The sequence below is a fragment of the Lissotriton helveticus genome, chromosome 6 (genome assembly GCF_964261635.1).
Source record: "Lissotriton helveticus chromosome 6, aLisHel1.1, whole genome shotgun sequence".
NCBI classification, from domain to species: Eukaryota; Metazoa; Chordata; class Amphibia; order Caudata; family Salamandridae; genus Lissotriton; species Lissotriton helveticus.
The window spans coordinates 818,449,571-818,463,969 of NC_136067.1; the positions used below are offsets into that span (position 1 = coordinate 818,449,571).

The window sequence follows — 14,399 nt, forward strand, 5'->3', positions numbered from 1 at the left end:
AGCTAAAATGACAAATGTGAGATATTCTCATTTTGTAACACATTTGTTCAATATTTTGTTGCGTTCTCAAATGAACAAACGTAAGTGCTGGAACACTAACAAAGGAAATATAGCCCTGAATGTGTGGATTCTGGGAACACCATGTGTGGGTTTTCCTAGGAATGTAATCTGCACAGTCAATTATGTAATATAGAGGCCAGATGTACAACCATTGAATTTTGCGACTCGCACATTGCGACAAATTGCGTGTCGCAATTTGCGAGTTGCAAAATTCAATGTACAACAGTGTCTCAGACACTGTTTGCGATTCCCAATGGGGTGACAAAATGCATGCCTCATGAATAATAATGAGGCTGTCACAATTTGCGACCCCATTGGGAATGGCTACCACTCCCAGGGATAGTGGCCTGCTGAGGTCAGCAGACCACCATGTGTGGGACTGCTTTGGCAAGGGGTCCCTCTGGGGACTCCTTCCCGTTTGCAAATGGTTTACTACCTACTTTAAGTAGGTGGTAAACGGCAAGAGTTATGCGACCGCAAATGCGGTCGCAAAACACTCATACATGGCAATAGCACTCACTATTAAGCAGGGACGCCCTTGGCACGCCCCTTCCTAATAGTGAGTCGCTAACCCTATTTTGCGAGTCGCTCTTAGATTAGCGACTCGCACAATAGGGTAGTACATTGTGCCACCGTTTATTGTGGTCGCAAATGGGCTAAATGCTCCTTAGCGACCGCAATAAACGGTGGTACATCTGGCCCATAATTTTGATCACAAAATAGTGGCAGGATCACCGTTTATAATGTATTGTTCATTTGATTGCTTAGACCAATCCCAGGACTATAATGAAAGTATAATTATATGTCTTCTAATATATGAAATAAGGAATATATAGGTATAAGCCACACCTCCCTTGCCCTGAATGGCTGGGCAGTAGAACTCCCTGAACATGACGTTTGTCACATTTTTAGCGATTGCTTACAAATTATGTTCATTCCTTTGAGTCTACTCTGGGCAGGAACATGTCCTGCCAAGGCTTGGCCCCCCAACTTTCGTCCGCTGAGTATCCTATGCATAGGTATACCATACATGTATCGGTTTCTAATTATTTGATTCAGGGTGCCTACAAGCAATACGTTTTCTGTTGCTGGGTGCCAGACCTCCTTCACCCTGACTGATCGGCCTCAAGATCATACTGAACATAACGCTGTGAGATTTGTAGCATTTATTCTGAAAACACAGTAATCTCTCCAGTCGCCCTCATGCAGGTACATACCCCTGCCAAGGCCTGACCACCAAATTTGTTCTTGTTCTTCTGTGTTTTCTGAGCAAGAGCGAACCATAATGTATGGGTTTTCAATGAGTTCTGGATGATCACAAGCTATGAATTTTTAGTAAATTTGGAAAGCAGGGGCAAGTTAAAAGGCAGTTTTGAGTACATGTCTTAAGTCACAGATATGACCCACGGGCTGTATGAATACATAGCACAAACTATATATTCAACATTTATCCATCACATATCTTTTGTCGTTGGGTGCCTGACTGCACTCACCCTGATTGGCTGGCCAGGATAATGCTTTGAACAAAATACTTGTCAGATTGTCTATATGTTTTCCCTCCACAAATGGTAGCTTCTTTCAGTCTTCTTTACACAGGAATATGCCCTCTCATGGCGTGATCCAACTCTTTGTTCTCCATGGTTTCTTAGTGTGGGGTTATCAGTCATAGGTAGGTTTTCCATGAATTTTAGCAGAGATCTACACACTTGACTCAAGGGAATATTTTTGCTGAGGAGATGAAATGGGGGTAGTCTGAGAAATTGGAGCACAGTGCCTGCTTTTGCCCAGGAGAACCTACCAACCTGAGACATTTCTGAAAACTGTAAGTAAAAGACAATCCACAGTGATGTGGATGGCATGAATCCCAAAGCATTTATTACTCAGAATTCCCTGTAAATGCTAAAGGATATCTAAAAAGAAATTCTTCCTTTTTCTCTGCCAGAAAACTCCAGAATATCAGGCAAATAGCAAAGGTCCTACCATCCGATGTTTCTACACATCTCCTGATACAAACAGTATACCAAGTGTGTGAGCCTATTGCGTGGGAAAACAATTAACCAAATTTTTGACCACGTGAATACCACATTGACTGGCCTCTGTCAGTTACAATAGGCCCACCCACACTCCTGTTTTTTATTAGTAGTTATAACACTGGGTTGTTGGAGTTTTGCTGTTCTCCACAAATTCCATAACTGAAATGTGAGGAAATTAGTTTTTGAACTAGTGTTTGTCTTGTGCACTGTATTATGGGTACGAAAAGGTGGTGGTAGCCACACAAGTTATAGCACCCAGGACTGTTCCTGGTGTCTAGGCTTCAGAAATGTGAGGGGTTGGTAGGTTTCCCTATGTACAGGACAACCCCAGCCTCAGAAGAAGAAAAAATCCAAACAACGTCTGGGCTCCTTGCTGGGCCGCAGATCTGTGTGTGTGCATGGTCCCCTGTGACACTAGTGCTGTGGAGATTTTTTCTTAGCCTCAGAAAATATCCAAACAGTGTGCATCTCTTTGCTGTAGTGCCGACACACAGCCAAACATACGCACACACATACGCTTGTCGGCCCTCCTGCTTGTATCCCAGAAGCTGTTTGGATTTTTTCTTTGGTTCATTAAAAAATCCAATCAGTGTCGGACTCCTCCCTATAGTACAGACTCATATGCCTGTCATTCGGGGAGCCCTGAACACTATTTGAATATTTAGTCGCATAAAAAAATCCAAACATCACCCATCTCCTCGCTGGGGTAACAACAAGTATATATATGCCCCAGAAAGGACAGACCCTATTTGTATTTTTTCTTAGAATAAGAAAACAAAATAGTGTCTTGGTCCTTGCTGGTATTTGTTACATAACAAGAGGACCCCAATTTTTTTTTAACCTGGGGTATTAGATAGTTTTGGGAAACGGTGGTTCATTTAAGGCCAATAGATCACAACAGCGATATTTATTTTAAAAAGGAGAAAAGGAAAGTAAGTCCTATATCCTACAACTTTAGGAAGTTTATCATAGGCACGTCAGGGACGGGGCACATGAAAATATTTTCAAGCAATTAATTTATTCATCGCACAATATTATTTTATTTCAATTTTCTAAGAGGATTATAGATCCAGTGCTCACAAATAAGTGAAAAAGTGTGCTCTGGTGAGTGAGAAAAACTTTAAAAACATACATCGAAATGGCAACAATAAGAAACTCCGTATAGGCAAACGAGGAGTTTGGTTTATTATGGTTAACAGCCTTTCGATCTCAAGAAATTGAGATCTTCATCAGGACAAGTATGTGAGTATCTGATATCTATAAAGTAAGAATAAAGAAGGACAGAGTTTTTTCCCGCAAATCTACATAACTGCAGTGATAATTATTTACACAGAATGGGTTTATAATTAATATTGTACAGTTTGTGCTTGCCTAGAAGAGGGGGGGGGCAAGGAAGAACTGAATCAAGAGAATCACAAGGAAAATGTCAAGATTCAAGGAGAGATAGAGCTCCCAGCGATTGTCAAGGTGCCTAAGAATTGGATAGGTCACTTGGGGCAGGGGGATAGTTGCTGGTTGTAATGATGATTAATCATGTGCCAAAGAGCTCTAGTTTGATTCCAAACTGGCAGTTGAGCGAGCCTCGTAAGCCCTAAAGGGGCAGTTCAAGTAGGGGCTCCCAAATAAAGACTGACAGTACTTAATTAATTGCAGAAACCGCCCAACAAGACAGAGAACGACTTACTTGATCAAACCAAAAAGTTGTTTTGAGGTGCCGGCAAGCTGAGTTAGGTGCTAAGAAGGAGAGCGTCCCTGGTGAGGGACTGCTGGAATGTTTTATTTAAATTAATACCATTGAAAAAGGACGCTACACCCGAAAGTAAATAAGGGACAAGAACGTACTTACTTGTGTAATTAAGGCCAAGGGGATCATTACAAGGCCGGTCGAGGAATTTAAGGTAGCGGCAGCCCTGTGTGATTAATTGAGGATTGGAGCGTCTGGTCTGAAAGAAATTAAAATATGGGTGACCGAAGTGGGTGGCATTGTGTGAATAGTAGCAGCGAAACTGGACTTACTTTTGAGTTAATCAACCACGTTACAAGAAATTCAGGAGACCGGACGAGAGCTCCATGGACCTTGGGAGGCGAATGCACCGCGAGTCATTATCAAATGTGATATTCGTATGAATAATTGTTCCCCCAAATTTTTGTTCCTCAATAAACATCCTTTTAACCATCTGACCCCGGTTATTCGCACGGGTCCAGACACGTCTGGTCACGGTGCACTACACTTAACCCTGTAGCACTTTATGCATGTTCCCTTCTCCAGTCAGGGCTCTAGTGACTGCTCACACACACCACTCTCAGTATTTAATCTGCATTTGACAAAGCCTCACGGTGCATTCGCCCCCGAGGTTCACAGAGCTTCCGCCCGGCCCGCCCTCCTGAATTTCTTAGGAGTAGTACAAAATATTAGAGATGCTGACCTCTGTCATTTTCTGTCCTGAACCTAGACTGTACCAAGTATTTCACATTCTCTTTGTCTAAATGTTGTGTCAAAAGGGCTGAACGCCTTATTTGTTCTATATAAAGAACATATACTTGAAGTTTTAAACTTGTTCAAAATCAAATTCACATTTAGAACAGTTAATTTATTGAATTGCTGTTATATTTTATTTTTAGCAATTCTAATAAAAGGTATCCACACCTTGAGTTTTGGGATTTGTTAACGTTAAGAATTTTCTTTTTTTTATGAGTTACAGGAAGTACATTTGGTGATTGATCAACAATGCATTGGCTCATTTCACAATGATCAATTTATTAACCTTCACAAAAACATACACTCACAAAATGTTCAAGTCTCTTTGTTCATGGGTGGCAGAACACTGAATATTAGTTAAAGTTTTTTTTATTATCATGGGTTTAAAGTTTTGTGTCTTCTTTGTGGATATAGTTTTCAAACGGTGACCAGATTGCTTAGATACTTGTACATATCGATTATTTTTTTCTATGAATAAGATATTCTTTAAGTTGCTGAAACTTCCCATCTACCCCTAAGTCCAGTGACTGGTCCTCTGACGATGTCCACTTACCAGCAAGTGTGATACTAGCTGCAATAAAGAGGAAAGTTATTGCACTGATTTATGCATAATGTAGTGTATAAAGATCATCAGCAACACCATCTAGCTTCAAAATAAGGAAACTGAATTGTAGCTTAATTCTGGTGATCTTTTTTTTAATGTATGTCATGTTAGTGTTTCCTTCCAGAAGGAGTGGACTTTCCCACACAACAACATAGGTGGTACATTTTATCCAACATAGGAAATATAGAACTAAGCCAAGATGATGTCAGGACCTCCTGTTTGAAAGAGAATTCCTTAATTTATATTGATATTGTGAACGTGGAAGCCCGCTTGTATGACGTTACAACGCATACTTTTACAACGCATACCTTTACAACGCATTTTTTACAATGCAACATCCATTACAACGCATTCCATTACAACGCATGCCATTACAACGAATTTTTAAAAACTACCTTTACAACGCATTCCATTACAACGCATACTACCTTTACAACGCATACCATTACAATGCATAACATTACATTGCACGTATGGTAAGTATAGGATAGTGTAGGGGTAAAAATTACTATTCTAACTCCAGGGGGTGCAACAGTAGGGTAAGTGTTGGATAGTGTAGAGGTAAAAATTACAATTCTAACTCCAGGGGGTGCAACAGTAGGGTAAGTGTTGGATGGTAATGGTATGCGTTGTAATGGTATGCGTTGTAATGACTGCGTTGTAATGACATGCGTTATAGTGGTATGCGTTGTAGTGTCATGCGTTGTAATGGTTGCGTTGTAATGGCATGCGATGTAATGGATGTTGCGTTGTAAAAGTTTTGTTGTAATGGTAGTGCGTTGTAAAAGTTGTGTTGTAAAGGTTGTTTCCCGGAAGCCCTGATTTGTCAGTAATCTCTTTGTTCAGATTCTACTCTGATTTCACCATATTGATGCAGTTTGGAGTTGGATTCGAATGTTACTCCAGATATGTGTACTCATCGTAGTCATGAATTCGAATTTAGAGAGAATATACAAGATGTTTAGAAGTCTATGCAAGTATTTATGAGGATGCTAGTTGCATATTCACCAAATAGGAGCATTTGTGAGTTTGATTCCCGCATTGCCCCAGAATGTTGCACCAAATGAATTTCTGTCATTTGATTAAAGAGGTGTTTATGTGTTTGTGTTGAGAAAAAAGCCCTTTTGATGTTTACTACATTGAGTAAAACACCTTGGAGGTTATTGTTTAGCTCCCCAGCTGTAAAAATGACCTGTGAATTCCATTGCTTCAGTTGTTGGTAATGGTATTATATGTTTCTGAATTTAAGATTATAGCGTATAAGTGAATGGGAAGATATTGCCCTGTGGCCTTCTACCACCATACTCTGACCTTCGTATCTTACTGATGTGTGAAGGATTCATATTTAACTATATATTTCAAAGGAAGCCAGATTAATTTTTTTGGGTTGATTCCTTTTGTTCCAGAGAAACCACAGTTCTTTTTATCACCTGTTTACTTATCAATACTCCAATTCCACAAACTTTATTCGACAATTAAGTCATAAAAGTATACATACATATATTACACCAATGTAGATAAAAAAAGACGTTAAAATCCATACAATAAATATTTTAAAAGAGTATTAAACTAAAGTAGACTATGTCGAATTATAATTTAAAAGGGGTATAAAAACTATTTCATAAACATACATTAGTGCAGGGGAATGTTTGTACAAAGTTCACAAGTGTTGGCCCATAGATGCAAGGACAAATACAATTTGATCTTCACATTTTTACCGCTATGTATTTTGTGCGGATTACCCAGGCCCATTTAAAAAATGTAGCCACGGCAACAGCAATTATAGGCATCGTGTCTGTAGTTAAGATTCTCAGAGCCTCAGCGTGTCTTTGAAGCCCTAGTAGTTTACATAAAGGTTAGATCCACATCGATCTGGGGGCTTTGTACAGGGGGCAAAAGAATAAAAAATGGCTAATTGTCTCTTGTTCCTCCTCACAATTGGGGCATCTGTCGATTCCACTTTTATCTGCCCATTTAACCGTAAAAGATCTTACTGGGAGTGATCCTATTCTAAGCTGGAAATAGAGTTTGCGATCCTGTTGTTTACCAATAATATCCCAATATTGTTCCAGTTTCGGTAGGGGTTTAATGTCCATGAAACAACTAGTTAAATGCGCGGAAAGACCCTCTGACCTTGCTTCAGAGATCACCATCTCCCAATATTTTTCTTTTAGTCATTTTTTGGAGGGAAAATGAGCGTTTTCCGGGTCCTCCCATAAGTCTGTCATCCCTAGCTTGCAAAGTATCGACTTGATGTTCTTAAGCCAATGAATTCTTTGGGACGTGTCCTTAACCATTATCTCCTTCAGACCTTGGGCATAATGCTGTAGTTCTTCTGTCGTCCACAGCCGGCGCCAGTAACATTGATTCACAATACTCACTTTCTGAGACCGGGGACTGCCAAGCCCTCTTTGAGGTCAGCTTGCCTAGTCACACTGAATTTACACATCACTCTTTTGTAACAGATTTAAAATACATAGCACGTGAGTAAGAAGGCAATATTTACTTACATTTAAATCATTTAAGTCATGATATCGCAAGCAGCTCTTTATATAGGTTTGGCTTGACCATGATGATATGTGGTTTAAACAATGTATAAAAAGAATCTGCCAAGTATATCACATTTTGAAAATGCTCTTATCTAAATCTAAAAAATGCAGGCATCTTTTTAACCAAGGGTTTGATTCAGTAACATTATGGCCCTAAGATTTTCATAGTTAATTTTTAGACATGAGACTTAGGGCCATATGTATCAACAACCTGATTTGCGATTCCCAAATAGCGATTTTTTACATATCTCTATTTGAGAATCGCAAATAGGGATGTATGTACAAAATCGCAATTTTTTTAGCGATTTCTTAGTATTTCTTAATTGCGATTGGCAAATTGCGAATCGCAATTAAGGAATACTTTCCCATTCATTTCTATGGGCCACGAGGCCCATAGGAATGAATGGCAAGTTATTCGCAATTTGCGATTCGCAATTTGAGAATCGCAAATTGAGAATAATTTCAAGAGTGCAGGTAACCCCTGAAATTAGCATGGGTGCACATGTGGCGCACACACATGCCCTAAGGGCATGTATGTGCTTCACATTGTACTTAGCAAAATGCAAAAAAGTGCATTTTTCAAGGAATTCGCAAATTTCCACCAACTTGAAGTTGGTGGTAATTTGCGATTCCTTAAGGCCAATTTGCATTTTTTTTGTTGCTTCTTACATTGCATTTAAGGAATTGCAAAATTTGCGATTTCTTAAATGCAATCGCAAAATAAGGAATCGCAAATTTTACGATTCCTTATTTTGCACGCAGATTTGCTTAATACATACCATTTGGCCAAATTGCATTCGCAAACGCAGAAATTCTGCGAATTTCGGCGTTTGCGAATGCAATTTGGCTTGATACATATGACCCTTAGTGTAAAATGGCAGATTGTAATAATTTCGGAAGAGTTTCCAATTTGCCATGGGTTATGCATACAGCAAATAAAGCTATATTTTATTAGCCTCTTTAAGATCCTTAATATTCTCTGTATACTTCTCTTTCTTAACCAGTGGCTGCACTGCAGTGTGAAGATCAATGGCAATCAGGGTGACCACTTTTTCGAAATAGAGTCCATGTCATTGACTGCTTTGGAGCAATGGATCTAAACTGTAAGACTCTGTCATCTCAGTAATTAGGGGTTTAAATGCCCCTCGACACTGTGTAGTTTTCTGAACATTATATTAGACCTTATATATGTTCCAGCACCAAGGTTCATAATTGTTAGACCTGACACCCTTGGTGTGGTCTCCCCTAACCCCCCCCCAAATGTTTTGCCAACACCCCTCCTGTTTTCTGATTTTTTTTGTTGATGTTTTAGGACTCTGTGCAATTTACCACTTTTATCCAGTGCTAAAGTGCATGTGCTGTTTCCCAGGGCCTGTAAACTAAATGCTATTAGTAGGCCCACAGCACTCATTGCCACTCACTAAAGTAACTCGTTAAAACATGTCTCAGGCCTACCACTGCAGAATGTAGGGCAGTTTTAAATTGCCAATCTTCCCTGGCAAAATACACCTTTTCCAGGCCTAAGCCTTCCTTTTTAATACATAAGTTACCCCTAATGTAGGCACTAAAGGCTCATCGGGCAGGGGCATTTTAATTCAAACGTAAGGCATGTTGGTTTAAGTTATACATGTCCTGGTAGTGAAAAACTCCCCAATTTGTTTATCACTACTTTAAGGCCTATCACTCCCATTGACTAACACTGGGAAGGCTGAGTGAAGAGGTGGATGCAATTTGGGGCATCCCACATCTGGACCTCCAATCAATAAAGAAATGGTCTGAGGCCGCCCTCCAGTTGAAGGGGCTTTGCTTGGAAAGGGACCTGAGGGGGGATTAACGGGAGGACACAGTCTGATAGGCAGGGAACAAAGACATTTGACAATGGAAGAACTGGTAGTCGTATAGATGACATTCTTGTCAATGTGGAACTATGGCCATCAGTTTTAGATATGGAGGTCAGATGAGGCCAAAGAGCGATCACAACCCCCTGATTTTAAAAATTAATGATAGAAGCTTTTGTAGTCTTTTGCAGAGGGAATGTGGTACAATTCAAGAAACGGCAATTATTGCAAACGATCAAAGAAGGGTTCGGTGGGCAAGGGTAGCCAATAACGAGAGTAATGTTACACAGATCAGGGTCTTGGTCTCGGGTTCCTTGACGACTCTCTCTGATTGTAAGTCTCAGGAGGTGTTAAACTCAATTCTACCAGGTGTACACAATGAACTCTTCACAGGTTTGAAAAAGTTTTTTATCAAAAATAGCTCCTGTAACAAGACTCGACCCCTGAAGCTAAGTTCATGGTACAATAATACCTGTAGATTGGCGTACAAAGCCCTTGTGGCAGTTGTTAGGTCGAGGTGACAGGGCAACATTAAACAGTGCAGAGCCAATTATAAATCCTCGCAGAGACAAGCTAAGAGAGAGTGGGACGAAGGAAGATGGAAGGACCTGCTACAGGCATGTAATGGGAGAAACATGATTTAGTTTTGGCACCTACTCAAATGGGGGAACAGTCCACAGCAACAGATCCCGTGTAGCCATGTTGAACCTGAACAATGGGTGTCGTTTTTTGAAGCTCAGTTCAGGGCAACAAACAGTAGCGATGAGATTGTTCCTCTTAGTTTATCTGAAGAACCATTGAGGTTTACTTGCAGAGAGGTGGAGTCTGTGTTGAAATTAGTCCCAAGTGGCAGGGCCCCAGGGCCAGACTGCATCCCTGCAGATCTGTTCAAACAAAATCAAGACATACGGGTCCCCTATATAAATCTACTAGCAAACACCATAGCTAGTGGCGCCCGCTCCCAGCATCCTGGTCTGGTGCAAAGCTCACACTGATTTATAAGAAGGGGGACCGCTCTGCACCTGCAAATTATAGACGCATCAGTCTAATCGACGCTGTCCAAAAGATAGTCACGAGACTTGTGCTAGGGAGTATCAAGGGATGGATAACAGAAGGGGATATTTTAACACATTTACAGGCAGGGTTTCGGTCTCATACAGGGACTCTTGATCAGGCTTTCAGATTTGTGTTAATTTACTGGAAGGAGGTGGTTTTGGGGGGGGGTTGCTTTTTGCTGCGTTTGTGGATTTAAAATCCGCATTTGATCTTGTTCCAAGGAAGAAAATGTGGAGGGCATTATTGAAAACTGGGATGCCTCCCTACATACTTATGCGCAGGTTCATTGGGGCAAACCAGGTGAAACCACAGAAAGGTTTAAGGTCAGTAAAGGGGTTTGTCAGGGGTGTGTGCTGGCTCGCACCCTGTTTTCTTTATTCATAAACGTGGTGGTCCAGTACTTTGAAAACCACCCAACTGATGCGCCAATATTAGCTGGCATGAAATACCACTGCTCATGTTCGCGGACGACACCCTGCTTATTTCCAAAACGAGACAGGGTCTGCAGCTGGCACTGTCTCGTTTTGAGGTGTTCTGCCATGAACATGAGCTTGTGGTCAACATAGGGAAGACAAAGTTTATAGTGCTCCATAGTGCTCCATAGGTCCAAGCCAGTTAAAGCGAGCGTTTATATGGACGGCGCCTTTTTGGAGCAGACAGATGTCTTTACCTACTTGGGCGTTACATTTAATGATAAATTAAGCTGGAAGCCCCAAGTTGAAATGCTAGCGCTAAAGCATGCCCAGCTGGCCGGTGCCCTGGTTAAGGAGCATAGGTTGTCCTTAACCAAACATATAGCCCCTATTGTTAAGATATATACAACCAAAATCAGTCCAGCCATACTATATGGTGCTGAAATTTAGGGTTTTAGCAATTTATCTCCACTCTCTGTAGCCCAAAATAAGTTTATGAGACTGCTAATAGGTTTGCCGCAATCATCCCCCCTTTTACCACTGTTTCTTGACCTTGGCTGTCACGCACTTGTAGACGTAGCACGGTACAGACCACTTGCATTCTGGAGGCATCTCTGGACCACCCCAGAACTTTCACTGTACGCTAAGGCTCTATTAGAAGTGAGGGGGTTGAGTCAATCACATAAGATCCCATGGTTGTCTGCAATAAGGTCTTTGCTGACTGATCTGGGGATGAGGAATCTATGGGAAAACCCAGATGCAGCAGAATTTCCCCCGAAAAGTCCTTTAGAGCAGCTTACTGGGAGGTGGTTAAAATCATGAGATTCTCCTCCCATATCTGCCAGTCTCAGTCAAGGGATTTTCTCGAATTAAAGGATGAAACTCTCTTGGAAGGTTACTGGGACCTCATCACAAAGCTTCTTAATCGCAAACTGTACCAACAGTTTAGGATAGGAACATTACCCCAACGCTGGTTTACAAGCAAGTGGAATTCTGCAAGTAGCGATAAATGCGTATTCTGCCATGATCTTAGTGAAAGTATTGATCATTTTTTATTTGTATGCCATGTTTACCACCAGCCGAGGAGCATCTGGTTGAAACCAGTATGCTTGAAAGGCAATGGTTGCTAAGAGAATACTGAAATCAGACACTACAAACGTTTCGTAATTGGTGTAACACAGTTCTTGAGCAAGGCGTGGGCTCTACCCAATAAAATATGGGTGGGGCAAAGTAGCAGGATAATGATGAAATATGGGACATTTTAGCAGCGGATGGAGTTTGAATATCAATTTTTTTTGTTAGGTCTACAAGTTTGATTAACCCCTGTAAATTAACTGATGAAGATTAAGCCTTTTTTGCTGAGTAATATATTTAATCCTTAAGACTTAATGAACTGAACTGAAAAACTCCTCAATTTGTTTATCACTACTTTAAGGCCTATCTCTCCCATTGACTAACACTGGGTTACCTTATTACGTTTGTTAGACCCGACATCATTGGCGTGAGTCTCCCTTCCATTTTTGACGGATTGCCTCCTCTGTTTTGATAAGTTTTTACTGGTTATATGCTTTGGGTTCTGTGCCACTGCTAATCAGTCCCACAGCGCAAGTGCTCCTTATGTTAAATTGATATACTAATTGGATTCCATGATTGGGTTATTTGATTTATCTGTCAGCCCCTAGTACAGTGCACTGAGTGTGCCCAGGGCGTGTAAATCCAAATGCCACTAGTGGGCTTGCAGCACTGGTTGTGCCACCCACAGAAGCGGCCTTGTAAAATGTGTCTAAGGTCTGCCATTGCAGAGCCTGTGTGCAGTCTGGGACTGTCATGCTGACTGGGCAAGTGCACCCACTTGCCAGTCCCTAAACCTTCCCTTGTCTTCATATTAGTCATCCCTATGGTAGGCCCAAGGGCAGGGTGCATTGTAAGTATGAGGTAGGACAAGCCCTGATGTGTGTGGCATGTCCTAATAGTGAATTACAGCCATTTTCGTGTTTCACTATTTCAAGGCTATCTGTTCTCCATAGGCCAGAATGGGCTGCTAGATTATTACATGTTTATAATCCTAACAGACTCAGAGAACATGGTAGGAATTCGAGTTTAGTATGCCTGGACTCAGGATAATAAAATACATCTTTTAGTGAAGTTTATTTTAATATTCTGTGTTTACAAATACCACTTTTAGAAAGTAGGCATTGGCTTGCCTAACCATTTTATCCTGCCTCTGCGAGGTTGTGTATTCCTTCGTCTGGTTTTGTGAGTGGCAGGGCTGGGGGATTCCAGGAGACAGGCTGTGGCAGCCCGTTGGTGAATAGAGAAATCTGCATCTAGATGGGAGGGAGGAGTTGCACCTGGGACCTGAATAGGACTGTGCCTGCCCCCCCACCGTGCTGGCTCCACCCCCTGTGGTGCATTTGATGTCTCTGCCCTGCACGCTGATAGAAGAGAAGGAAGACTGTCAACAAAGTGCTCCCAGGCTGTACTTGCTTTCCACCTCCTGTGGGGCATCTGATGTTCCTGCCCTGCACTGTGCAAGGAAATGAGAAGTCTGGTAAACAGAGTGCTTCAGAACTGGTTTGGACTGGGCACAGGCCCCTCTTCCCTTAGAGAACAAAGGATTTTGGGGTGTAAGTATTGGGACCCTGATCCCAAGAAATTAGATCACTTCTGGACTTACAAGACGAAACCTCTGCTGAGGAGAGGAACCTGAAGAAACTGAGGAGAGACTATTCCCAAGCTGAAGTGCTGCTTGGGGGATTGGCCTGCAGTCGTTGCCTTACTGCCAAAGAGAGGAGAAAGAACTGTGTGGACTTTACTTTCAACTTGTGCAAAAGATCTCCAAGGGCTTGGAAGAGAGCTTGCCCCATGACCGAACTCCCAGGACCAGTGGACTTCACCAGGATTTGTGGATTGCTTCTGGAAACGGTGTTTTAGTGGCTACAGAGGCAGGGAGCTGTGACCGACTCTCATGACCGGCCCGGTGTCCTGTAGGCACCGCATCAAGCAACGTCCGCCTCGAACAACGCAAGCTCTGCGCTCACCGACTCCGTCCTGATGCCGTCACCGAGCCGTAGCCTGCACCGTGACTGGAAGGACACCGCGACGTGCAAAGCCTCGCTACAGCAAATCTAACTGGTCTGACCGACGCGGTCACTGCTGACCGCACCAGAGTTGGGCACCGCCTCGCACGCTTTGTGACGCACCGCCCGACTCGCACCGCTGTCCGGACTGATCAACACCAGCTCCCGAACTCTGGCTCGTTCGCTGCACCGCAAGCTGCAAGCACCGCTTCGAAGCACCGTCTCGCCCTGCAACGCAAGCCTTGGATACACCGACTCTGTCAACGGGCCGCTGCCTGCACCGCATC

At 42.1% G+C, this 14,399-nt stretch overlaps 1 protein-coding gene across 2 annotated transcripts in view; it reads left to right on the top strand.

Annotated features, from left to right (window-relative positions):
- The window catches only part of PPIL6 (peptidylprolyl isomerase like 6), a 212,890-nt gene that overhangs the window by 177,981 nt on the left and 20,510 nt on the right, over nucleotides 1-14,399 (top strand). The window lies entirely within an intron of this gene.